Source organism: Acinonyx jubatus, chromosome D2 (genome assembly GCF_027475565.1).
Source record: "Acinonyx jubatus isolate Ajub_Pintada_27869175 chromosome D2, VMU_Ajub_asm_v1.0, whole genome shotgun sequence".
NCBI lineage: Eukaryota > Metazoa > Chordata > Mammalia > Carnivora > Felidae > Acinonyx > Acinonyx jubatus.
Genome location: NC_069393.1, coordinates 5,647,149 through 5,674,995, shown reverse-complemented (window position 1 = coordinate 5,674,995; position 27,847 = coordinate 5,647,149). Strand labels below are relative to the sequence as shown.

The 27,847-nt window shown below is 50.8% G+C and overlaps 1 long non-coding RNA gene across 1 annotated transcript; it reads left to right on the top strand.

Annotated features, from left to right (window-relative positions):
- Positions 1-16,111: 16,111 nt before the first annotated feature.
- LOC128312665 (uncharacterized) lies at positions 16,112-27,411 on the top strand. Its single transcript, XR_008292247.1, has 2 exons — positions 16,112-26,218; positions 26,764-27,411. It is a non-coding gene; the product is annotated as an uncharacterized LOC128312665 (long non-coding RNA).
- Positions 27,412-27,847: the final 436 nt, after the last annotated feature.

Here is a 27,847-nt window from a genome sequence, read left to right as displayed (position 1 = left end):
CGTCAGAGCCCTCCTGTAAATCACCTTCACAAAGGCTCTTTGTGGTTGATTCACTGATGACTCATTTATAATCTGGTTTCAACATTGTGAGTCAAAACGTACCACTTTCATTAAAAATAACATTCACTGGGGTCTAACGGCTTTCTTTTTTCTGTTTTTTACTGTACTGTGTGGTTTCTGGATGGGAAGCTGTCGGCAGGCGAGGTGTTCTGAGGCACTTGAACATCATCATCATGCGGTGCCTTCACAGGCTCCCGCTGCGCCAGGGATGATCGAGCAAAGGAGACCGAACACCTCCCGTGCGTCCTGCAGCCTCCAGCCTCGCGAGTGTGCGCGTGGTTGGCGTGGGTGTGCGTAGGAGGGTGCGTAGGAGTGTGCGTGGGATGTGCGTGCCCAGTGCACGAGGTCCAGGCAAGAGACCAGGTTGTCTGGCCTGCAGGAGATTCCAGCCCACACACAGATCCAGAAGCATCGGGAGGACCTGGGATGCTTGTTCATGCAGATTCCTGGGCTCTACCCACACCCCCCGTGGGCGGGGCCTAGATAAACCCCCTCAGGAGATTTCGGGGCACAGTAAAGTTGAGAGCCTTGACTTTCGGTGAGACAGATGGGAAGTCCCTGTAGGCAAACCCTCTCTGTGAGTGGAGGAGTGAGGGGAAGGCAGGTGGGCTGCGAGACAGAGGGGATGGGGGGTTGCAGTGGCACCAAGGGTGAAGTGGGACCCCCCGGGGTCCCCGTGGGGACTGCACTAAAACTCCCAGCTCTATTTGAGGCACCCACGGCCTTTCTGGTTTGGGGACCAAAACTTGGGCATCCCCTACGCCCCTGGTAGGGGAAAAAAAACACCATACAGAAACCATTTAGTGGGTATTCTGCAGGGTCAAAAGCCCTCGCTCTGGTGATATCTTTATATTTTGTGTTCTTCAGCGATGCTGGAAACTCTAGTGGGAAAGCCGCTGATGAGGTACAGTTGAGGCTGACCTGGAACAATGTCAGGACTGGCACCGAAGGTCTCAGCTGATCTTGGGAAACCACTGTTCCATTGCAGCCATTTGTAACTTTCTTTGCCAATTTTTGCTGTTACTGCCCTAAAGTTTCGTTTCATGAAGACTTTTCCCTGCACGCCCAGGGGGAAGTGTGACCTGACTCCCCATCACTCCCTCCTCTGATGGGTCTTCTCTCCAAGGCCTTCTGGGACCCAAGCTCTCTTGATGGAAATATGGCGTGAGGTCCGGGAGTGAGGCTGAGATTAAGAAGGTGAAAGGTTCATCCCAGATGGCCTTGCCATCCTGGCGGTGGGCATTGTCATTTGGCAACCGTGGCCTGGCCCGCTGGGGCTCCCTGACCCTCTCGCTGTTCCCAGCTTCAGCTGGCACAAACACCCAGGACCTTGTGGGGACATCACCACGGTCCTTACCTCTTTGCTGCAACACCACTCATTCCTGTGTCCCCCAGCTATTCCTGACCGCCTGTGGCTTGCTTCCCATGCCTTCCCTGGGCTCACTCCTCCCAGCTTACTTCCTCTTCCGTGGTTCAACCCAATTCTAGTTGGTTCCTTCTGCTTCCATACCAGTGTACTTCCCAGGATGCTTCCCGTCACCAACCCATGTGGCCGCCCTTCCTGCTGGTATCCCCTCACCCTGGAAGGTAATTAGGTAGCTGCCATGAAACTCTGGTGGTTCAGGAAGGGATCTTATAAGTTATCTGCCATTTCCTGGTCCTCATGCATCTCTCCTCATCAGTCAGCTATATCGTGAGGCAAATGACCACAAGGAAGAAGAGGGTCTTGATCCCTGGGCTCTGTATCTTCGTGCTTAACAGAAGCATCGTCTGGCCCATTACCTGTCACCTGCCCATTTTTGGTAAGAAACTTACTTCAGCTCATTTAACTATTGGGGTCTTCGCCCTTAGCTTTGGAGTTGGTTTCAGGGGACAGCTTGGTTAAGGAAAGAGAAGCGACAGAGTAGTGTCCGAGAGAGCGAGATCTGGAGCGCGGGTTCAAATCCAGGCATGGTTGCGTCTCCTTGCACGAGTGACTTAACCCCTCTGTGCCTTGGTTTTCTCATCCACAAAATGGGCACAACAATAGTAGTTCCCATCTCTGAGATTTTTCTGGGGATTAATGCGTTGACTTGTCAATGCCACGTGGGCTTGTTCAGTTTATTTCCTTCACTTTTACAGAGCAGCAAAGAGACCCAGGGAGGATGAACAAGAGAGCGGCAGAGCCAGAAACCAGGGGTTGGGCGGCGGGGGGGGGGTGGGGGGGTGGGGGGGCAGGCTGACTCTCCCCTCACCCTTGCTCCCAGCGCCACTGGCCGCGCCTCTCAGCGGCTCCAGCATCGAGCCGCTGTTCTGTCTGCTCCGCACAACTGCGCGGGTTTCCTCACCGAATGGAGTGGTCTGAACGGTGGCCCCCAAATATCAGGCCCCAATTCCTGGAACCTCAGATGGCACCTTGCGTGGGAAAGTTTTTGCAGATGCGATTAAGATTTTTTTTTTTTTATTTTAAATTGTGGTGAAACATACAACATGCAAGTGACCGTCTTAATCATGTTTAAGTGTAACGTGCCCTTAAGTACATTCTCGCTGTTGTGCGACTATCACTGCCTTCCGTCTCCAGAGCTCCTTTTATCTTGCAAAACCGAGACCCTGCACTCATTAAACTCTGCCTTTCCCTCGGATCCCGACTCTAGTGCTACCATTCTACTTTCTGTTTCTATGAATTTGACCCCTCTGGGGACCTCAGATAAGCGAATCCAACAGTATTTGTCCTTCTGTGACTGGCTTATTCCGCCGAGCATCATGTCTTGGGGGTTCATCCATGTTGTAGTGTGTCAGAGTTTCTTTTATTTTTTTAAGTTTATTTATTGTGAGAAAGAGAGAGAGAGAGAGAGAGAGAGAGAGAGAGAGAATCCCAAGCAGACGCTGAGCACTGAGTCGTATTCCACTGTATGGGTGTACTGAACTTTACTAATCCATTAGTTTCCACGAGAAACTAATACGCTGGTCTCCACACATTCAACCTCGTTTTCCCTCCACTCAGCGCAGTTCCAGTGTTCTTTCAAAAACGCAAATGGGGGCGCCTGCGTGGCTCAGTCATTAAGCGTCCCACTCCTGATTTCGGCTCAGGTCATCATCTCATGGCTCGGGAGTTTGAGCCCCGCATTGGGTTCTGTGCTGATGGTGCAGAGTCGGCTTGGGGTTCTCACTTTGCCTCTCTCCCTCCTCCTCCCCTACTCTACGCTGTCTCTGCCTCTATCCAAATAAATAAATAAAAACTTAAAAAAAAAATGCCTTTAAAAGTGTGAATGAGATCACGTCACTCTTTCGCGTGGGTGCTTTCCGTTGTGTCTCGTGGTCCTTGGCGTGGTGATCAACTGCTCCTCCACAGGCTGATGCAGCCCTCAATGCCAGGTCACAGCCTGCCTCTGTGGGGGCTTCACGGGAGCTTCTCGTGTCCTTTGCTGTCCATACCCATTTCTCCTTGGTCCTCAGACACACCGTGCTGTCTCTTGCTTCTAGACCTTCACAGCGCTGCTCTCTGTTTAAATAGCCCCATCCATGCTTTCTCCTCCCACATTTGCCCTAAGTAGTTTTACAGGGATAACTGCTAAGCGTCCGTTGGGTTGGCGATCTCAGCGGTAACTGTCACCGCCTCTGGAGATGCTCCACGTGCCCACCGGGTGAGGTTGGCCGCTCAAGACGAGTGGTCTCGCGGCTCCTGGTGCCGGCTCATCATCACGTGCCTCACCCTTGACTGCAGGTGCTTGCCTGCTTGTCTGTCTTCCCTGCCGGTGGGGGGGGTGGGGGGCAGCCTCCTACAGGCCGTGACCCTGGCACGCTCGCCCCCCTCGGTCGTCACCGTCTCACACAGAGCTTGGCCCGCGCGGTATGTAGCAGCGAATGTTTGCTGGCCAAATGGCTGAGCGGATTTGATAAGGGAAGCGAGGCAGACTTCACTCCAAGACAGCAAGGCCAATGTCCGAAGTCGCACTGTATGTCCAAGGCACGCAGTTCCTGGTGTCTACCAGGAAGCACGTGATACCGTGCTGGGTGCCAGGATTGGCACCACTGTTGGAGGAGGATCAGGATACTTCGGGAGCCAAATAAACCACCCGAGCGTCGCTCGTCACCGGCTGGGGGGTTGTCCCGGAGATGTCACACGGATGTTACTGGCTCATCTTGCCTTTGCTCTGAGTCTTGGCTTGGCATGTCGTCACCCACACCTGTCTCCCCGATCCCTCATGCGACCCGACACGCAAACACACAACCCTGACGTACAAAGTATTTCTGAAGAAACTTTTAGAAACTTAGAATAGTGATTAAATAACACATAATGTAAAACTTCCCGCAGCCATTTCTAAGCGTACATCCCAGTAGGGTTCGGTTCCTTCATGGTGTTATACAGCCATCAGCACCACCCGTCTCCAGAACCTTCTTCATCTTGCAAAACTGAAACTCTGTCCCCACTAAGCAATTAGTCTCCGTTCTCCCCCGGCCCCTGCTCTAGCCCCTGGCAGCCATCGTTCTACTTTCTGCTTGTACGGATTTGACTCTTCTAGGTACCTCGTGTAAGTGGAATCATACAGCATTTGTCTTGTTTCGACTAGCTCATTTCACTTGGCATAATGTCCTCGAGGTTCAGCCATGTTGGACCGTGTGTCAGAATTTCCTTCCTTTTTAAGACTGAGTAGTATTCCATCGTATGTATGTACCATATTTTGTTTATCCATTCGTCCATCAGTGGGCACTTGAATCACTTGTGCGTTTTGCTGTTGTAAAGAATGCGCTATCAACATGGGCATATAAATATCTCTTTTAGACTCTGCTTCCAATTCTTTTGGGTATCCACCAGTGGAATTGATGGATCATGTGGTAATTCTATGTTAGATTTTTGTGAGGGATTGTCTTACTGTTTTCCATAACAGCCATACCACCATTTTACATTCCCACCAAAAGTGATGAGGGTTCCAGTTTCCCCACATCACTGACTCCTAAAGTTTGGATGGGTTTTGTAGACTCTTACTGAGTATTTCTTGGTAGAGGTTGGAAGGAGGTGGTTATATTCATATCGTACCACAAATTGTTTCTAAAAATGTTCTTTAAAAAAATGGTTATGTGTTTATTTTTGAGAGAGAGAGGCAGAGAGAGAAAGAGAGAGAGAATCTCAAGCAGGCTCCACACTGTCAGCCCAGACCTGATGCGGGGCTCAAACTCGTGAACCGCGAGATCGTGACCTGAGCCAAAAATCAAGAGTTGGATGCTTAACTGACTGAGCCACCCAGGCACCCCTGTAAAAATGTTCTTTAAACATCTGTCTCTTTCCTTGTGATTCTACTTCTGATGGAGATGGCTCCTCTCCCCTCACTCTCGTTCTCACCAACGGGGACTCCCTGTTAGTCGTGTCATCCTTTTCATTATTTATTGTTTCAAACTATCCCCCCCCCCAGCTTTTAATTTTTTTAGAGCAGTTTAAGGTTCATAGCAAAATCGTGAAGAAGGTACAGAGATTCCCTATATACCTCCTGTCCCCCTGACATGTGTAGCCTCCCCCATTATCAACAACTACCCACCAGAGGGGTGTATTCGTTACAACTGATGAACCCGCGTGGACATACCACATCCCCAAAGTCTGTGGTTTACACTATGGCTTACTCTTGGTTCTGTATATTCCATGGGTTTGGACAAATGTGTAACGACATGTACCCATCATTATAATATCATACAGAGTATTTTCAACACCCTAAGTTTTTCTGTGCAAAAGTGCTTTTTCATTAGGTAGTCGCTCATGGAGTTCAACATTGAAAATGTTCACAAGTCTCCCTCCCAGACAGCCACCTACTTCCACCCACCAGACATTCCCCCATGTGATACTTCCTCGGGTGCATAGTTGGAGATATTTTGTATACATAATACAGGAGAGCAAATTGATGAGGGGTAAGGTGAAGCATGAAATATACAAGCGATAGCAAGGTGTCACCAAAAGCAGAACTGAAAGTACACGTACAGGGAAAAGTCAGGTAGGTCTGTTTAGTGCCAGCTGAGCTGATGAGATATAATGTAAAGTAACCACCTGGTTCTTTGCATGATTTGGATCACAGAAGCACAATGTAGGTTGCACACATCTGGAAGCACAGCAGTTTGCACTACAGCAGTCCCCAAGGCAGGACCATAGGACTATCTGGAGTTGGGGCTGTGGTCCAGGACCCCCAGAGGAGAGATTTCTGGGCAGACTCAACAGAGGGGGGCAAAGACAATGTAGGGTTTGGTGTTTGGACAAATACATAAATCCAAGTGTGCATATCTGAGACATCTGGAGTACTGAAGACGCGCTCAGTTTCTCAGTGATCCGATCAGTTGTCAATGTGAACACAGCTTTAGAGATGTCCCTGCTTCCCGCCCCCCCACTTCACCCCCTTTCACTTCCCCTGCCTGTAGGTTTCATTTGGAGGACAGGTCCCGGCCAGGTCAGGAGTGGTTGTGCTTGTGAAAAATCTGTTCTCTTCTTCTGTGGTGCATGGGTAGTGTTAGTCCCTCCAACAAGTGGGGCCATGGACTGTTTTTCACCAGCGCAGCACGATAGGAGGTGACCTTGCCTTCCACAGATAGAACAAAGATGTCTATGCATGCCATGGAAGGCAACCACTACTCAGAAAGAACCCTGTTCATAACCTCCATACCCTACTGTCTTCCTTTGGTCGTCTCTACAAATCATATCCATCGTTAGAGAATAAATATTTATTCCGTTATTAAGTATATCCAACAAAATGCCCCTGTGGACAGTCTTCCAACCTCTGGGAAGTAGCTCCACTGACTATACCTTGAGCCTGTGTCTTGGGCCCTCTTGGATCTATTTAGAAATATCGGTCTCCTCCTCGTGGGACCCCTCAGATATTCATAGTTCCTATGAGCAGATGGAATGCCAGTTCCTGGTAGGTCTTGAGAAGTGCAGGTAGCATATTGTAATTCAGGATTAAACAAATTCGCACAACCCCGAATTTACATGTTATCACATGACCCTTCACTGACTATTGACTCAGCCTGCCTGCATCCCGCTCCTACCCTCTGCCCCAGTTCCTGCCACCTTTCTGCATCCCTCACCCATTGGTCAGGTGAGGTCATCATCATTATTTGAACAATAATCAAAACCCCAATCGAATGTCTCAGATCTTCCCTCTGGTTAAAAAGAATATTCTAATAATATTTTAACATCAGGACTAACAGTACAAGAGTATTGTGTTTATTAATGTATGTATGTATATTGAACGCACATGTTTTGTTCTGACTTTCAAATTTAACAAAATGGGTAGAAGTGTGAATAGATATATATGCTTTTCATGAATTTAGTCTTCTGGCCAAAGTATTGAATGGGGAGAAACATTGAGGATTGTTCCTTGGGCACATGAAGGACAGAATAAGTAATCGTACTGGGGGCAGGGCATTGGGGGGCATGTATGTTTTCAGCACTGGACAGTCATTGAATGTTTCTGAAGCAGAACTCAGGTGACGGCATCTTCCCCAATATCTTCAGAGGTCGATGAGGCAAGGTGGCTTTGCAACGCCCTTTCCTGAGGGTCTGTTCTAAGCCCTTGGTGACCTCCTTCTGAGCTCTACGCAGGTTGACATTGCTCTCAATTTTCTCTTCAAGCTCCAAACAGAAGTTGTCAGTAAAGTTAGGACGCTGATACATGTAGGATTCCAGAAGGAAAACCCATGTAGATCAAGCAAGGATTCTTTAATTCTTTCAGTGACGTCTGGCCAGACTGGTTACTTTGTCAAAGTATGATTGGGTCCTCTTTTAGTTTTCCCATGAAAATCTGTGTACTTTGGAATTCAAAGTCACATGAATCTTTGCCTGGCAGAAATGTAAATGTTTTGATAAGGCTGTGTCTTTGTGAGTTTGAGCCACTGCAGATACCGAGGGACCCATGGATGAAGGATGGATGAGGCATGCTGATGTTCTGGGCAATTTCTAACGCTGACAAGACACAGATACCTCCTTCCCTCCTCGACCTCCACATCTCCTGTCACTTTCAGAAAACACCAGGGTTATGGGGGCCATGGAGAGAACGTTCCCTTCTCTCTCATCCTGGCCCACCATGACATGGGACTGATGGGCTAATTTAAACCCAAACAATGGTTTACACCTTTTCTTCCCTCTTTTTTGTGTGGGGTTGGGGCTGTGTGAGGTGATCTCAGGCTCCTTTGTGAATTATGAGCTGCGTATCTGACCCAAATGGACAGCACATAAGTATCCTCGGAACAAGGCCCTCAACTGTCAGATCCCAGTGATGGAGAAGAAGGAAAAGAACAGAGAGAACTGAGCTTAATTTGGGGGTTGTCCGATGGTTGGATATTAATGAAATATGGCTGACCCACCGTTAGTTAGAGTGGAGGAAGAAACAGGCATTCCTGATTTTTTCTTCCTTGTTCTCCAGTTTAGCAGGTCCACTTGAATGCCCATGGACTGCAGCAGGTTGAGGTTACACCCTTGGCCGGTGTTGTTCACAGCTTGTAGACACACACAGGGGAGGTGTGGAGCTGCTGGGTGGGGTCCTGGACTTAGTGGCAGGAGGCTGGGTCTGACTGTGCTACCTGTTAGCTCTGTGGTCTTTGGCAAATTGTTTCTCCTCTCCAAGGGGTGATTGTATCACAGTGCTGTCCACGTCATCAAGGTGTGGTGAGGTTCAAGTGACAATGATGATTGAGAACGGAAGACCACTTCGAAGGCTAGAGTTGCTTCTGAGGGCTTTAGCATGATAGTCATATACAAAAGCTGAACAGGATCAGGTCTTGTCTAGAAATGTGAAAGCCCAGATAACCACAGACTTTTGCTGTGCTAGAACTCGATGGAAAGGTAGCAGGTATTTTCTCCAACTCGTCCATTGGCAGATGAGGAAATTGAATCTCAGAGAAGGGAAGTCCCTTGAAGGGTTGTCTTGAGCCATTTGAACAGCCTGGGAGAGGCCTGGAGAGACTCTGGACTCTATTGTGAGGTCACATCCCTTGCAGTGAGATGCCTCCAGGGGTCCAGGGACTCCTAATTTCCAGGTAAAGAGCGTGAAGTGCCCTTTGCCATGCCAAGAGGATGGAGAATCCCCAGGATTCAAATAGTAGAACTACCTGAAAGACAGGTGACAGATATAGAAGATCTGACCCCTGCATGAGAAACAAAGGCCAAGAGAGTTGCCCAAGGGTGAGATCCAGAGGGTTCTACTGTTTTTCCTGAGAAGTCCCTTGACCCTATGAGCATAGGTAGGCCTTGGCCAACTTTTCCATGTCCCAGAGTGGCCCGAGACTCAAATGTGCCTGTTAATGATGGCCCCTCTGGGGTGGGTGGGGGGACATTGGGAAGCCGTGACTCAGAGCCACTGCCTGCTGGAAGGTTCTTTCTCCACGACAGATCGCTCTGGTGGAGAATTATAGGTGTGGGCAAGACTAACCTTAAAGGCTACAGCTTTATAGGACATGAATAAAAGCTGATGCGTGATGTCTACTAACAAAGTAAGGGGCAGGTCAGGCTCTTGACCTCACCCAGAGAGGACTTGACTTGTTCAGCGGGGTCAGGGATGCTCATGCGGCTCAGGGTGGAGAAGGCAGAATGTGGGAGACAGCAGCAAATGAGAAACCCAGGTGCCAGCCCAGAGGTACAGAAGCCTCTTCTTTCCAAAGATTCGAATACATGCAGGCCCTCTTTGGTCTGAGACAACTGACACCTGCAGCTCCAATCACCCAGGGACAACCGGGGAAGGACAGCTGTGTCCTGCTACCTCTGGAATGTTGGAAGCACCGGCCTCAGGAGGGACAACAGTCTCCCCCTTTCTCATTCTCCACCCCACCCCCTACCAACCCACTAGGTCTGTGATCCTCTCTAGCAAGACAGCCGTGTGTGGCACTGCTGTCCTTGACATTGATGGCACTTCTTTCTGTCAAACCTATGCAGTGAATTACAGTGGAACATGAGTTCTAGTGTCTTCCTGGGGGGAAAGCTATTCCTCCCTTCACTGGGCGTACTGCGGGGCCCGATGGAAGAAGCGGAGAAATGCCTGAGAAACAGACCCGTGTGGAGGACCAGGAGTGCAGGACTGGGACTCTTGGCCTGTGTGGGAGGAGGAGGGAGGAGGCAGCCGTCCAGTTCCCTTGAACCTGCAATCTGATGGAGCTGGGCCGGGCTGAGCAACCACAGGGGGAGGTCGATTGTCACTTGCGAATTAGCTGGGAAAACGGGGATCTGGGAGAGGTAGCGCAGAAGGCCTGCACTCTGTGGCAAAGCACAGGCTGCGAAGGGAATGGCCGTGCTCTCTCCAGAAGCAGCCCTCACATAGGCCCAGAAGGACCTGGAGATGCCTTGAGCTGCTTTTCCTGAAGGCCTGGGCTGTCCTTGGCTCACATCAGCGAGGGGAAGCTACCCCGGCCCTCTGAAATGGGGTCAGTCTGGGGAGCTGAGTCACAGGGAATGCCATCTCTCACCCTGGAGTGGGGCCAGGTCACAAGGGTGGACTTTTCTAAAAATAAGCCATTCATGTCTGGACACCATGCATCTGTCTCCTCAGAGACCCGGCACTCAGTGCCAGGCCAACTCCTGTGGCGCCCCGCGCGTCGAGGCTAGGGACTGGCTCGGGAGAGAGAAGGCTCTCCAGACTCTTTTTCTGCCAGGTTGGGCGCGAGGGAGGTGGTTCTTGGTGAGATGAGCCTTCGCCATCACATCCTGGGCCTCAGCCAAGTGCCGGGCTTATAGGGGGGAAGGAACCCGGAAGCAGAAGCTAGCTGCTTAGGCCGGAGGCCCCTGTGAGGGAGTCAGCAAGGTCTTCTCCCTGGGGCTGCCTCTCCAGGCCCTTTTCTGGCTCCCCACTCATGAAGCCACGCTGTCTCCCCCCCTCAGTCTGGGCCCCCTCCGCCTGGGTACGAGGGGCTACGAGGGCGCGGAAGTGGGGCATGAAAAGAACATTGCTGTTATTTTTTAAATGAAAAGGTGACATGTACTCATTATTTAAAAAGATCAGGCATAAAAGGAAAAGTATAAAGAAGAAATTAAGAAATGACCTGTTACCTCCCTCCTTCCACAAGTTTCTGGGGAAAATAGATGTATTTTTCTACACTCATATGCACACTTAGTTGAGTATATTTTCCTTTTGTAAGAATTGGGTTAAGTCAACATTTTCCAACCAGTTTTCTTACTTAGTAATACATCATGACAACTTTCTACAGCCACGATTATAGATTTGCATAGTAATTTTAAGAGCCTCATATAGAGGAATCGTAATTAAACCGAGGGGTCGACCCACTTTCTATCACGGACTAGATGGTAAATATTTTCAGTTTTGTGGTCCAGATGGTCTGTATTGCAGCTATTCAGGTCTGCAAGTTATAGCTCCAAATGGTCAAAGGTAATATGTAAAATATGTAAACGAACAGGTGTGTGTGTGTGTGTGTGTGTGTGTGTATGTGAATGTTGTGCACATTCACATACATACATAGTCACATAAATACATGCACACAGGATTCTCATACACCCCCCCCCACACACATACACAGGCACAGAATCCAGACACACACACACACACACACACACACACACACACACACATCCTTTATCTGATGGCATCTGTAGGATAAATTGTAAGATGTATTTTTCTGTGATTTCAGAGGGAGGCTTGCAAACCAGCTGTGGATTCCGTTCGCTCTCATGAGCCTGCATCTCCTACTTGTCTAATAAATGCATTTTGACCAGGCTTCGATTGACAAAGCATGTATTGAAGAGGAATCTGTTTCAGGTCTCCTGGGCAGGTATTATGTTACCATTAGAGGCCTCCCCCTCCAGGAAGGGCCTGCCGGGGAACTCCGTTTCTGATAGCTGTTGGCTGTCTGGGTGGCTTCCTGAGAAGAGAAGAGAAATGGGAGAAGTTGACGCCCACCAGGACAGTGCTGTCATTGGGATTCAGGCGCCTGCTGGAGCCCGTCCGGGAGTCCTGCAGCCCTGTGCCCGACGTGTTCTGAGAGACAAGTGTGGGTCCACGCTTTTTATAGAACACCGTTAGAGGGACGGACCGGGGCGCCTGGGTGGCTCAGCTGGTTAAGCGTCTGACTCTTGGTTTCGGCTCAGGTCATGATCTCAGTTTGTGGGTTTGAGCTCCACACTGGGCTCCATGCTGACGGCACAGAGCCTGCTTGGGATTCTCTCTCTCCCTCTCTCTCTGCCCCTCCCCTGCTCACTCTCTCTGTCTCTTTCTCAAAACTAAATAAACTTTAAAAAAATTAAAAAAGAAGGGGGGACCAGATGAAAGAGGTTGAGGACAATGCCTTCCAAGGTTCTTTCTTCCATAGGAGAGGCACAGGCTGGCCTGAGAAGCAGCATTACAGGACACCTGCTGAGGTTGTGTCTTGCCTGGAGGGCATGCTGCTCCTTTCACTTCTATGAGCTTGGGGTTGTCCCTGGCTGACACTCGTTCTCAGGAGTAGCATGACAAGGGCTAGGGGCGGCTGGTCACAAAGGGGTCCTGCTGGTAGAAGAAAGCTGAGTTCTGCAGGGAGAGAAGGGCATGGGTTGGCAAGAAAGGAGAGGGAGCAGTTCCAAAGGGCTCTGAGCAGGGACAGAGGGAGGGGCTCAGGGGCAGTGTTGGCTTGTTTTCACTGTGGCGGGCCTACGAGTTTCTCCGGGCCTCGGAGTCGTTATCTGTTATGAGAGGGCTCACCTTCTACCTGATTCTGTGAGGAGCATAAGAAAAACATGCAGGGAGAACAGGGTGCATGCATTCGCGGACGTGTGTGCGTGCACGTGGCAAAAGCGTCATCCTTTAAACTGATGATGGACCAGCGTCAATCCTTGCCAGTCCTCGGGCATCTTCTGCGCCCAATCCACCTGTGATGACCGGTGACATGGGGACAGGTGCCTGGTGGCTGGGTGCTGAGGCCAGAGAAGTGAGGTGTGGGGCTGACGGGGTCTGTGCACACAGTTCAGTGCTTCCTGGGAACCACGGGGCCCGGCTTCGAAGGCCTCCAGGGACCATTCCAAATAGAACTCCCGGATTGTTCAGTCTGAAAGTCGCAGAAGCCCTTGAAGGTTCAGATCAGCTTGTGTGATATTTGCCCTTGAGAAGTGGGGAAACAGTGTCTGAGGATCTGGTGATTTACAGTAAATCCTTCGCAGAAGGAAGGGGGCCGGACCACGTTGGGATGCGGGGTTCTGTGCTCCGGACGGCCTTGGTAGGCTTCCTCCCGCACCTCTGTGCTCTTCTGTCTCCGTGCTTTGCTGGAAGTGAGTGCATTCTGCTCCCCCTCGCCGGGGCTGGTCAGTTGTTTCGGCCCTGAAGAAGAAAAAGAGCTTCCTTCGCCCTTCCCCCTTGTCCTTGGGAGGTGGGGACCAAAATCTGCGTTGCCGCTTGACTAGGTAGCAAGCAGGAAGTGTTTTGGCAAATGATATTGGTTCTTAAATGTCATCGAGGGTGATTTATTAACGTTGTCCGTGTTGTCCCATCCTGCAGGATTTCCTTCTTTCTTAAGGCTGAGTAGCCCCACGCTGCATTGCGTATACAATTCATCTTCTTCCGTTCACCTCTTGAAGAACATTTTGGTTGTTCGCCTCTCTTGGCTATGGTGAATAATGCTGCAGTGAACATAGGAGTGCGGCTGTCTCTTCCAGACCTTGATTTCGGTTCTTTTGTATGTATATCCGGAAGTGGGATTCCCAGCTCATAATGGTAGCCCTAGTTTTCATTTTCTGAGGAGCCTCCGTACTGTTCTCCGTAATGGCTGCACCAGTTAATGTTTCTAGCAACAGTGCAGAAGGCTTCTCTTTTCTCTACATTCTTGCTGAGACTTGTCTTTAATTTTTATTGTTTTTTTAAACAGCCATCCGGACACGTGTGAGGAGGTTTTGGTTTGCGTTTCCCTGATGATAAGTGATGTGGAGCATTTTTTCTTGCACCGGTGATTAGCTCCATTTTAGATAGGGGGAAATGGAAGCTCCCAGGGGTAAAGGGGGACCCTTCCCAGGGTCACACTGTCAATTAATGATGGACCTGGAATTCAAATGGGACCCTGGAAGTGTCACCATTATACTCCACCCCGTGCCCTATCTCAACGCCCACCCCCGCTATAGGCTGAATGTTTGTGTCCCCCCAGATCCGTATGTTGACATCCTAAGGCCCGGTATGATGTCACTGGGAGGTGGGGCCTTTGGGAGGTGCTTAGGTCATGAGGGTGCACCCTCATGAGTGGCATTAGTGTTCTAATCCTGTGCGCATCCCATCCCTTGAGGATGTAGTGAGCAGGTGGCAGTCTGCAAGCCCAGAGAGGGTTCTCACCAGAGCCTGATCACACGGGCACCCCTGATCTTGGACTCCCATCCTCCAGAACTGTGAGAAAATAGATGTCTGTTGTTTGTAAGCCTCCCAGCCAGTTATTTTGTTATAGCAGCCAAAATGGATTAAGACACCCCTCCGAGTTAATTAGGACAGTCAGTGGGCCAGTTAGCTGGCCCAGGCAGGGGAGAAGGCAACACTTTAATTCAGGCTGAGTCCTAAAGAGGGGGAAGGGGTGGGTGGGAGCGACAAGGGGGGAAGGTGGAGGGAGAAAGGCCGATCAGGATGGCAAGAGGGGTGGGAGGCGGCGGTAAGGGGGTGGGGGATGTGGCTGGAGGGAAGCAGGGCCAATGTTTGGGGGAACGACACGGAGGGCTGCTGTCCTGGGAAGGCGTGAAGCTTGACCGAGGGCACGCCTGGGTCCTGGACTCATGAAGGGTAATGGTGTTGCAGAGACAGGCACAGTTCTAAAGGAGCCCTCAGAGTGAGGCAGGAAGATCGAGAGGCTGTGGCTCCATGTGGAACTAATCTGAGTCTCCGCAGGGCTGCGTGGGGGTTGGGGGTGGGGTGGGGGGGATCCAGAGGAAGCTGATACAGGGCCACGTTCTGAAGGGAGGCTGGACGCCATGGCTACCCTCTTGCTCACGTCACGGTAGCCATTCCCGTGATCCCGCGCTGCCGTGTGGGGAAGGAGTACATGAGTTTAGTGGAGCCATTAGGAGGTTCCTTCACTGCTCCAGGGGAGGGGTAATGGCGAGGAGGTGGCCCAGCATTTGTAACAGATGCTGAAGATACAGCCGTCCTTGCTGATGTCAAGCGTGAGGGGAAAGGGGGATAGTCAAGGATGACCGGGTGCTTTGCTCTGAATAGGGGTGTCGTTTACTGAAGTGAGGAATGGAAGCACGGGAGTCGGTAGCTCCTTGACGATGCAGAGGCTAGAGGTACACGTCTGAGGATCATCAGGAAGAAGTGACATTTCGGATGACAGAGGGAGAGCCCTTGGCCCCAGGATTGGTTCCCTGGGTCTAGATGACTCTTGAGGACTTTTTGCTACAAAGGAAAGCAGAGAGATGCGGAGGGTTGAATTGTGTATCCCCCGCCCCCCAAAAGATGTTGAAGGGTTTCGAACTTTTTTTAAGGTTTATTCATTTTTGAGAGACAGAGACAGAGTGCAAGCAGGAGAGGAACAGAGAGAGAGGGAGACACAGAATCCGAAGCAGGCTCCAGGCTCTGAGCTGTCAGCACAGAGCCCAATGTGGGGCTCGAACCCACGAACCATGAGATCATGACCTGAGCTGAAGTCGGACGCTTAACTGACTGAGCCACCCAGGCGCCCCCGAAAATGTTGAAGTCTTAAGGTCCAGAACCCATGGCTGTGACCTCTTTTGGAAATAAGGTCTTTGGAGATGAGGTCATTAGGATAGGCCCCAACCCAACCTGATTGGTGTTGTTCTAAAAAAGAGGGTTTGGACCCAGAGACACAGAGGCAGACACCTACAGAGAGAAGATGAAGTGAAGGGACACAGAGGGGTGACGGACATCGACAAGGCAACGAGAAAGGCCTGGAACGGATTCTCCCTCCCAGCCCTTAGAGGGAACCCAACACTGACACCTTGATCTTGGACTTCTGGCCTCCAGAGCTGTGAGACAATACGTTTCTGTGGTTCAGGTGGTCCAGTCTGTGGTCCTCTGTCACAGCAACTTTAGCAGCTGACGGTGGAAGGTATAGCTGAGGTGGACGTGGACTTTACTGCAGGTCTGTAACCAGGGGTGGGGGGATGGAATGACATGCCTGTAGGAGGAGGGGAACGATCCGGGCTCGAGGGAAAAATGGGGCATGTGGGAGAGCAGAGGGGTGGCTCTCTGAAGAGACCAGGTTCTGTGCATCTTGGGCCTTTGCTCACGTGGCCCCCGGGCCTCACTGGATGGGCCGCCCCTCCGAGGGACCCGGAACTGCCCCCATGTGCTCCGGGCACCCTCACTGCTGCCCCATCTCTGCACTTTCCACCCACAGCCCAGTGCTCTGGGAGGGACCAGGACTCGGGACGCTGAGCCTAACAGAGTCCGGCCACAGGAGGGGCTCTGCGAACACGCTTTCAGCAAATGAATGTGAATCCTTCGGGAATGTGTTTGTCCACAGGGCGCTGGTTTTAGAACTCATTTTGGAAATTGGTCCTGGCACGTCCCCGTCTCTTCAGACCAACGTTGATTTTGTCCTGTGTTTACTCAATGCTTTGAGGGGTTATAAATCTGGAGACAGCTCCACCAGGAACTTTTCACTGGGGCAGACCCTGTGAACTGTGTAACCTTGAGCAAGCTACTTAACCTCCATGACCCTTGGTTTTTCCATTAGTCAAATGGGGCAAAGCACTGCCCTTTTTCTGCCTCACGGATGTGGATGTGGTGGCTCCAGCTAAGTTCTGAAGCAGAAGCTTGGGTGTGTGGATGCATCAGTCTTTGTGGGCCCTAAATGAAAGGCACAATCAGTGGGTTTCTCGGAGAAGAGCTGGTATGTGTGCATGTAAAGAGGGGGAAGGTTTAGTCACTCGGTCCTCTTTATCCAGAGCTCTGAAGTTTTAAAAGTTTTCAATAAAGAAAGTTGAATGGTGGCAAAGTGCACATAACGTTTACCCTCTTAACCGTTTCTGAGCGTGCGGTTCTGTGGGTTGAACTTCCTCACATGATTGTGCCATTATCACCCCCATCCAGAATTTTTTCATCATCCGCAGCTGAAAGTCGGCACCCATTGAATAGTAAGTCTGCATTCCTCCCCTTCCCCCTCAGCCCCTGGCAACCACATTCAGACTTTCTGTGTTTATGCTTTTGCTTCCTCTAGGGGCCTTGCCTGAGTGGACTCACATGGCATTTATCCTTCTGAAACGGGCCTATTTCACTTAGCGTAATGTCCCCAAGGTTCATCTAGGTAACCTGGGTCAGAATTTTCCTCCTTTTTAAGACTGAATACTATTCCATTGTATGGATGTACCATGGTTGGCTCATCCATTCATCCGTCGATGGCCATTTGGGTGCTTTCACCCCTTGGCTGATATGAATTAGCCTTCAGAAATCTGAGCGTATGGCTTGACTTCTACGTACGTCTCATTGTCCGTCCGTGGCTTCTTTAGTCTTCTTGTGTGATTCATCTCAGTGTGTCAGAAACCCAGACTCATCTGGGCTCTTCTGCACTGTCTATGCTTTTAAGTTTTTTGTTTTTTGTTTTACATTTCCATGAGGCCTTTTTGAGAGAATTAAACATTAGATAATTTAAGGTATTATGGTTTTGGAGTTAAGGCCACTTTGGTGCATTTCTCCCCCCCGGAGGATCATCTGTTTTATCTCCACTTGACTTTTTCAAAATGCTGGAACTGTCTTTTGATTGAACTTGAAGCTTTTTTTTTTTTTTCCTTGACATTTATACTACCGAAGGCGGAGAAATAAGACCTTTGCTTATTAACAAAATGAATGCGTCTCTTTCCCCCATGGGAAATTGAAAACAATTTAGAGAATAGAGTAAACTTCAGATTTTCCTGTGATGTGAATTTGGGTGACCTTTCCTTGAGGTAAGATTTAAGGGAGATCTAGCTGGGCTTGACAGTGATGGAGCCAGGTGCCTCCAGATTTCACCTTTGCTCGCCCTTGTTCTTTCCAACTGGAAGCACCTTCCCCCCCCAACCCCCCCCCCCCCCCCAACTCGTCTGGGCTCTTCCGGCATCAGCAGAGAGAGCACAGCTGAGGCCCACAGAGGTTCAGTGTATTCGCAAAGGTCACCCGGGGAGCTGGCGACCAAGGGAAAGCAGGGCTCAACCCAGGGGCCCTCATGATGCAGCAGTGGACCCCTGCTCCAGGCAGTAAATTCTCAGAGGCAGTGGTGGTTTATTGTTTGGTATCTTCTTCCTTCCTTTTCACTCGTACATGCCAGATGTGCCTGGGGAAATTCCCCGTTAGACTAGCGCATAGTTAACACCTCCTTTGTCTGACCGTGTCACATGTTCCCCCTCTGGAGCCGGTGGGGGCCCGGAGTTTCCAGCCAGCTTGATCTAGAACCATGGCCTGTGGCACGGTGTTGGTGGCCGGTGCTGGAGAGGCCTGCCTGCCATGTGCCTGTCCTTGCCCGGGAGTGGGAAGTAGAGGATAAACAAAGCAAAGACACCGTGTTGGAAATAGGACTGCAGAGCTGAGAAGACGCTTAGAAGAGTGGCCTTGGGCCAGCTCCTACTCTCTCTAGGTAGGCCAGGAATCCTGGGCCCAGAGCAAGGGGACAAAGCAGTGGAAAGAAGGAAAAAGAACCGTCCAGGACCAGGGCACCCTCCTACCTGGTCTAGTTAGCGAAGCAAAAGGATACTCCCTAGCCCCAAATAAAAGTGGATCAGAACTCAGAAACACTTGTGACTAAAATTTGTGCTTCTTTGGGCAAGCATCTCCAAAACCAAATCTCCTGTCCTCCTCAGCATCCCTTTTCTTGGGTGCGAAAGCAACTCAGAGGACCCTTAAGAGAATGGGTTTGTTTAAGCACATCACAGGGCGTGAGCAGGGCTGAGGTAGAACGCCCCCTTTTCCCAGCTGGGTGCCGAATGTACTGTTTGGCACCAGGGATTAGTTTCCCAGTTTGAGCAGAAGATCAGATCCTGACAGAGGACAGAAGGTCAAAGGTCACACCAGTCAGGGAGGGAGGAAAACAAAACAAAAACAGGAAGTGGCCCGCTCAGGGATTTTCCATGGGAAGGCTGGAAAACATATCCGGACTTAAAGAAAAAAAGGAAGACAACGGGGCACCTCCGAATCTTCTGGAAGCCTCTTGAGATGTTCTTGGAACCGTGGTCAGTAGGAGCCAGCTTGATGGAAGCATGGAAGGGGACCAGGACACCCGGTGGGAGCCCCAGTCCTGGACTCACATTGGCTCATCACCAGATCTTTCATTGCCTCCGTCCTCCTTTTGGAAGGGGAGTTTTCACCTCTTGTATCCCTTGGAGAGGTGTGTTCATGTGTGTCCTAATGTTGAGGCATGAAAAGGGGTCTATAACCCAGAAAACATCCCCACCTCTAAGCAAGCGTCCACAAGGGGTGTTTCTGATGTATATGGGCATGTAGTCTTTACAGCGAATGTCATATTAATGGAAAAACACCTGCCTCTCACTTTTAGGACTAACTGACTCAGTCCTTTTGCTGCCAAAATCTGCAAAGGTCAAGGCCAGAGAGGGGGCTGGGCAAGGCTGAGGGAGGCTGTCCTGCCATCTTGTCTCAGTTTCAGTTCTGCCCCTCCCTCTCTGTCCTAATCAGGACAGGGACAGACTCCCCGAGAGAACCACTCTGTCCTCTCCCTCCTCGTCTCTGCCTTCTCAGCATGGGTCAGGGGCTGCCGGGCAGGAGAGTGACAGGTCCTGTATGGGGGTCCAACAGAGGAAAGATCCCCTGTTGTTTATAAATCTCACCTTTTGTACGAGAGCAGGGGACAAATATCCTGGATCCCGATCCTGTGCTCTGTGCAGTGGCCACCCCCTGCCTCACAGGGCCTGACTCAGTGGGTGCTGTGCTCAACCCTGCTTCCTGATTTGAATCGAGGAGTCTCCTTGCCAACAACTGAAAGGGGGGAAAACAATCTCCAGTCCTTCGTGGCCGTGTTCTGTCTTGAGATCTTGTTTTAGTTCCTAGTTAATCAAGGAATCAGAATTTGATGTAAAAAGAGAAGAATATGCCAGTGTGTTTCTAACGCCCCACATGCAAATGCGCCCGTAAAGTATATCGCAGGCAGCCACCGGAGGTCAAAGGTCACCCTCCACGTCTGACAATTATTTTGCTCAAAACAAACGGTGAGCAGGACTCCAGGAAATGAGTTGCGGCAACCTCAATTCATGTGTGAAAGTTTCCAATTAAGAATTCAAAGAACTTGTTGTTTAATGAAAAAGTGAAACAAATTCCCTTTATGTGTTTCCCCACTTCCTTGGTGGTCCCTGGCAAAGAGCCAGGTCCGCAGGAATATGGCCGTCTTTCAGTTCACCTGATAAAAGAGGGAGCTTGGCAAGTGATTATATGACCAGAAGCGAAACGTGAAGTAAGGGGAAGGTAGTTGATCAGATCCTCTGGCTTGGGGTTGGCAAAGCACCGCCTAGGCCAAATACGGCCCACAGCTTATTTTTGTCAATAAAGTTTTATTGGAACACAGCCATGCCCATTTGTTCCTGTATTATCGGTGACTGCTTTTGCAGTACCGGGCACATGGGAGCTGTATGAGGGAGCTGAATAATTGGGACAGAGAGACCATATGGCCTGCAAAGCCAAAGTATTTGCTTTCTGTAAAATTTCTGTACAGAAAGTTTGCCAACCCACCGTCCAGTTCATTGGTTCTTAATTTTTGTTGTGCAGTGAGATCCCTTTGAAACTGTGACGAAAACTTTATACACACCCCCTTATAGAAAAATGTATGACCTTTTTGTTAAGAATGCCTACATGTAACTCTAACTTGACTTCTCCAGAGCCTGGGATCAAGGTAGTCCATTCTGGACCCCTCACAGGAGGAGTTTCTGAAGGTACGAAGGACACCTTCTGCTGTTATCCACCTCCACCCACGTGCTGGTCCCAGTTGTGATAAAGCAGGAAGAACCTCAGATTGCAGGTCAGGGGACACAGGTTCTCTTCTGGGCTCCGTCACCCTTAAGCTGTGTGACCTTGGGCAAGTCACTTCACTTTCTCTGTGCCTTGGTTCCCTCATGTCAAATGCGAGGTCCAGAAGAGATACTTAAGAAAAAAAATTGTTTTAATTGAGGTATAATTGACATGTAACATTGTATTGGTTTCAGGCCTACAACATAACAATTTGATATTTGTGTATCTTGTAAAATGGTCAACACAGTAAGTCTAGTTAACATCTGTTACCACCCAGCGTTCATTTTTAGATTTACGCCCTTGGTAACTTACAGGCCATGTTGTCTCTTGTACCCCATGACTTGCCTATTTCATAACTGGGCGTTTGTACCTCTTGACCCCCTTCATCTTTCCACCCGCCCCTCTGGCAGCCCCTTCCTCCTCTGGCAATCACAGTTCTGTTCCCTGTATTTATGACTTTCATTTTGTTTTGTTGGTTCCCTTGTTTTACTTTTTAGATTTTGTGTCCAAGTGATATCATACAGTATGTGTCTTTCTCTGTCTGACTTATTTCACTTAACGTAATGCCCTCAAGATCCATCTGTGTTGTCACAAATGGTAAGATCTTATTTTTTATGGCCAAGTAATATTCTGTTGTGTGTGTATCTATCTATCTATCTATCTATCTATCTATCTATCTATCATCTTCTTTATCCCTTTATCCATCAATGGACACTTAGATTGTTTCTAGAATAGATGATCTGCTTAAAGCTCTTTCTGGTTTTAGATTTCTATGCTCTTCAAGGGTCTCCTGGAATTTATTTCTGGAGCTGAGTAGATAAGGTGTTGTGATTCATACACTTTCAAAACATCTGAAATCCCTTGGCAACATAGACCTGTCTGGGTGGCACTGAAATCTGGGATTTGATGACCACACTGGATATTTGGCACCTGCGGGAGAAGATCCTCACATGCCCCGGCCTCCACCCAACCCTGGTCAGCCATCCTGATAAATCGAGTACACACAGGGGCTGCTCAAAAAAGCGCAGGTGGACCCAGTTCCGCCCATCAGAACTCAGGGGAAACAGGGTAGAACCCAAGGCCTCTTTTTTTTGTTTTTAAAGTTTATTTATTTATTTTGAAAGAGAGAGAGTGAAGGAGCACGAGCGGGGTAGGGGCAGAGAGAGAGAATCCCAAGCAGGCTCCACACTGTTAGCACAGAGCTCCCGGTGAGGGGCTGGAACTCACAAACCAGGAGATCACGACGAGCTGAAATCCAGAGTCGGATGCTTAACCGACGGAGCCACCCAGGCTCCTGGAACCCAAGGCCTCCTGGTAGAATGATCCGCAATAACACCTTCTACCGGAATGAACACATGCAGCTTCTCTGGGACAGATACTGCCCGCCAGGAAGACAGGTTTTGCATTTGGGTCGCTTTGGGTTTGAAAAGGAAAATAAATACATATTTTCACTGATCCTAAAAATACTTCACGTTGCTTGCAGATAATTTTAAGAAATACAGAAAATGTGAAAAAAAGGTAAAACGTTACGCTGAAATCCACCTCTGCAGAGACGAGCATTGCTAACAACTTGATAAACCTCCCAGGTGTCTTTTATGCATGCATACCACCAACACACGGTCACATAAATGGGCTGTACGTGTTTTGTCTTCTACGTGTCACTTGCCAAAGTGATCTGTGCTGATATTGTTCTGTGGCGTTGGAGGTAGAGTTCCAACATTATTTGTAATGGCCGCACGGTATTTCATTGGACGTACTATAATGCATGGGCTCATTCACGTCTAGGTTTTTCCGGTTTGTGTGCGTGCGTGCTCTCTTCGTACTTAGATCTTGTGTGTTTTGCTGCTTGTTCAGCTGAGGAGCAATTCCTCGTCTTGAAATTCGGGAGTCAAAGGCCGCTCCTTAATAACTGGAACGCACAGGGTGAAACTGCCTCCAGAAGCTGTGTAGCCCTCTGCGTCCACCAGCACGGAGGTGAGCCATCCGTTTCCACTCTCTGGCCAACGCTGACTGTTGCCGTTGTGGATATTTAGGGTCTTGGCCAACGTGATAGGTTAAAAGTGATCTTGTCGCGTAGCTTTGCATTTCCGACATCGTTTTGGTTTTGAATGGCACTGTCTGTGATTAAGCAGAGGTGAAGGTAATGACTTCATGTCGGGTTGTGAGCCCGGCGTGAGAGCAGACGTATATCATTCAGAGGAGCCCGGAGCCCGCACCGAAGAGCTGGATGCTCTTCGAGGCCCATAATCCTTCACTGACTTACTTAATCACAGGCTCACTTGCGGCTACTTTTGGGCACCTGCCTAGAAGGCCACAGGGTTCTGGTCATGAAGGGGCCTGGATGACAGGGAGGACATCCGTGCCATAATTTGGAGGCTCTTTGCAGGCAGAGAGCTGGCCCCCTGTGTCCCGCTCGTGGCTCCGCTCGATGCCACGTCCACTGACGGCATCTTCCTTGGTCTGAACGGATCCTCCCACCTCTCTCCCGAGATTGGCTTTAGCTAATACAACCAAGAAATCCTCTGGAAGAGTCAGAAATGCCTGGGGCTGCCTGTGACATAGTGCAAAGGGTGGATTGGAGAGTGGAGGGCAGCCACCAGGGACGATGGTGGAGAAGCTGAGTGCGTGGGGCGGCAGGTCTGTCCCGCAGCCTCCGCTGTGGCCTCAGGCCAAGATGGGCGGCTGGGGCAGAAGGGGGCTGCGGCAGGGAGCCCTTCCTTCTAGGTCTGGTGCTCAGTGGTTTCCTGCTCTGCTGAAGGGCCGTTGCTCGGTGGTGCTGATTCATGGCATTTGGACCCTGTGGCCGTGTTCTGAACAGGGAAGTGAAAAATAACACAGCCGAGGGCAGTGCAGGGCAGGGCAGGGGCTGTCACAAGATGGGAAGCTTTCCTTTGGAAAATGCAGGGGGCGGGGGCGTCACAGCCAAGTTGGTGGTGGCGGCTCACGCCGCGTGAGTGTGGCCCCGTTTGCTCGTCTTCTGGGCATCAACTTTTCCAAGTGTCGGCCACTGAGTTGTCCCTCGGAAGTGGCTGCTGGTCTTGGCCGAGCCGCCGTGAGGAGGAGGAAGTGGACGGGTGATTCAGTGAGTGTCAGCTTCCTCTGTGACTCGGGATTGGATCCGTTTCTTAGGGTGGTGCCAGAGGGCCCGTGTGGCTTTGAAATTCTCTGCCACTGGCGGTGGCCCTCCCTTGACCCCTTTTGAATGAGTAAGGGGATTCAGCTGGATTCTGCAGCCTCCCCCCAAGTTGGGCAGGCCCTTCTGACTTGAGGCCTTCCTGTGGCTCCGGCCGACAAAGATCAGTGACGGGCCGAGCTGAGGCCTCTGCTGGGTCTGTGTGCGTGTCAGGAGCTGCCTCGTGTTTGGGAACTGGATTGCGAGAGCAGCTGGGATCTGAGGGGCCCAGTCCCGGCAGGTGTTAGACTGAGGGAGGAGGCAGTTCAACTGCCCGGAGCCACCAGCTCTCCTGGAGGCCATTTGTCCACGTAGCCAGTGGACGACAGGAGACGGCCAGATGCACAGCTGCTTCCTTCCCACGAGGAGAGTCATGACTGGCTTTTTCTTCCGGAGCACCGAGTTTTCCGTGGCTCTGTCGTTAGTGTGCAGCCTAAGCGGCCATCGCGGCCCTCGCCTGAAACCTGTTCTAAGAAGCACTTCAATCATCCAGATCCTCGCCTCTGCCTAAGAGTCCATAGTCCTAAAAGCACTGACTTGGTAAAGACTGAAAAACCCTCTCAAAAAATGCTGCAGGGGCTTCTGTATTCGAATGCCTCCCATCACTTTGGAGAACAGCCTCCACTTCCGGGTCAGTTCTGTCCCACCTCTTCCCCCCTCCGTCCCCTCCTGTTTCTGTGGCCAGAACAGAGGTCAGCTGGTCTTACTCAGGCAGGATGGCCAGCATCCAGTCACTGGTGTATTTAATGAGGACTCTAGTATTAGTCACACGCACAGAAGTGCCGCTCACCCCAGTCGGGGCTTCCAGAAAGGAGCTCTGTGTGACAGCTGTACAAGGGGGGAGGGGCCCTGCGGCACTTGCAGCTGGGACCTGACCCTGCTGGGTGCTCTGTCCTTTCTCTCACATCATCTTCCAGCAAAACAGTGATTTTGATCTCCTGGATAAGCTTTCTCCACACGGAATGTGCACGATTGCAGTTTGCTTATCACACCTCACAGCATCACTGCCAGAGAGGGGCTGAGAGTTCCAAAGTTCCAGAGAGAGGCCTCGATGGCCTTCCCTGGGGTCAGATGACCATCACTGACTCCAGCACTATGGCCAGGGAAGGATCTCTGAGCACATGGCTGTTTGCATTTGGACCCTATGATTAGCGCTGCGCTAAGCAAGGGGAGGCAGTATTTTCCAGAAGGAGGGGCTCCTGTCCCGGGCAGACAAACAATGGACCCACTCCCCCGGTGTGCTGAGCTCTTCCTCACCCCCAGGCTGAGGACTCAGGCCCTCACTGCCTCCCCTCCGCCTCTCCCGGGCCAGGGGGTCCCCTCAGAACCCACTGGTTTATTGCTTAAAAATCCATAAGAGATGGGGGTTTTCTCAGCTAAGTCTTTTGCGGGGGGCGGAATACATGTCTGGGGCGGGAGCTGTACGATTTTCTGAGGAGACGGCCTCGGAGGATCTAAGCAACGCGTGAAGGAACAACAAAGGGACCCTTCTCAGAAGCATGGCAAAAATGAAACCAAATAAAAACCCCATAAAAATCCCTACTGGGGCAGAGGAAATACCAGCGTGATGCTTTTGAGCCACATCTTCAGTAATAAAGGAAAGATTCAAGGATCGGCCGTTCTGACGGGATTATGTTTGGGCTTGAGGGAGAATGTGCTGGAAAACAATGAAAGGGAGTCATCCAAGCAAGGGAGGTCTGTTGGTGCGTGCATTTGTATGTGTGTTGTTGCAATTCAGGAACTGACCGATGACCGGGGTCATGGGGAGTCTGAGAGAGACACCCGACAGGAACCGGTTCAAAGTTGTGCCCAGCCTGGGGAGATCAGATGACCGGCAGCTGGCCTGCCCCCTGCCGGCTCCCATTGATGTCGGAGGGGCTCTGACCCCCGTTTGGTCACAGAAATACCCGTTTGGAAATCTCTTTGAAGGCTGATTAAGTAAACGCTCTCGCGGCACCGACAGTAACAACCGAGTGACGTAGTCGAAGTGCTCGTGGTAAGTGGAGGAATCTCTGGCTGCCAAGCTGACAGGCACCTCGCCTTTCTGTTCCTCTAACTTGGCCTCCCTGCTTCTGGTCGCAGTTTCGGGCACAGGTTTCAAGGGGACGGGGCTGAGGATGTGGAGACTCTCACTGTTATCGCGCGGGTGGGACAGGGCCCCAGGGACGGAGCGTGGTCCTGCCGCACAGCAGCTGGCTGCGGCCAGTGACCGGTAGTCCTCCCGACACGGCTAACCTTTGATGTTGCTCGTGGGGTCCTTCCATCTGGTTTGTGGCCTCAGGCTGCTGTGACCCCCAGCGGGGGTGTCTCCCCGGGCCTCCTGGGGCCCGGCAGGGTGAGCGTGAAGGAAAAGTCTGGTTTTCATCCGGGAGCGCGGAGCCCCTCTCTGCGTGACGGCTCTGCTCACGGCCTGGCCAACTGGACGAGGGCTGCCGGACGGGGGAGTGGGGGCCCCTTCGTCACTTTACTGCCCTCGTTATCTCGGAGACCCCGTTGTCATTGGGGGGGCGGGGAGCGGGCTGCCAGCCCTGGATCCATCTATGCCTCCGTACCCGGCAGTGTTGACGTTTGTTCATTCACTTCATCCGTCATGGATCCATCCACTTGCCCATTCATCCGGGGCTGTCGTTCAGTCATTCGGTGACTATGTGACCAGGTCTCCTTATCTTTTATCTTTGCTGCCTGGCACAGGGCCAAGCTTGTAGGAGGGACTCCACACACGTTCGCTGACTTCTCTTCCTGCTTCACCTCTGTTACGGTTCACGTTCTACGTTCACATCCATGATGTTGAAGTGCTAATCCCCAGGACCCCGGAATGTAACTGTGTTTGGAGATAGGGTCTTTAAAGGGGTAGTTACGTTAAAATGAGGTCATTTTAAGTGAAAATGAGGCCCTGAAGCAATCCTTTTAAAAAAATTTTCTTTTAATGTTTGTTTTTGAGAAAGAGAGAGACAGAGCATGAGCAGGGGAGGGGCAGAGAGAGGGGAAGACACAGAATCCGAAGCGGGCTCCAGGCTCTGAGCTGTCAGCACAGAGCCCGACGCGGGGCTCAAACTCGTGAACCGAGAGATCATGACCTGAGCTGAAGTCGGACGCTCAACTGACTGAGCCACCCAGGCGCCCCCAAACCAATGCTTATAGGAAGAGGAGTTCACAACCCAGGCACATACAAGGGGAAGATGATGTGAAGACACAGGGGGGAAGACAGCCATCGACAAGCCAAGGAGAGAAGCCTGGGACCGATCCTTCGTCCAACAAGGAGCCAACCCTGTCGACACCTTGGTCTTGCACTTCCAGCCTCCAGAGCTGTGGGGAAATAAATTTCTGTTGTTTAAGCTGCCCCAGTTTATGGTGCTTTTTTATGGCCACCCTAGCCGACTAACACAGCCTCTCCACAGGTCTGTAGAGCATGTAACCAAGTGCAAGGTGCTGTGGGACGTCCAGAGACAAAGTTGAGAAGTCTGGGAAAGAGGAACAGCGAGGGGGGGGCATCCTCTGTTCACATTTTCTTCCCCCAAATCCCGCTCTCCTCCACCTCTCCTTACCTCTATCTATCCCCAACAGAAGGGGAAACAGGAGGAAATGAAATAAAGGGCTCCGCATGAGATGCCATCCTGCAGAAGGTCTGGCAACGCGTGAAAGCCCTTTAATGTAGAGTCAGAAACGCCATTTAGTTAGTTATTTATTTCTGCCCGCCTCTCTTCCCCGACAAGTTCTTATTCAGCACACGTATGTGTATGCACATGACCAGAAGGTACGCATGACAGCCGTGTGT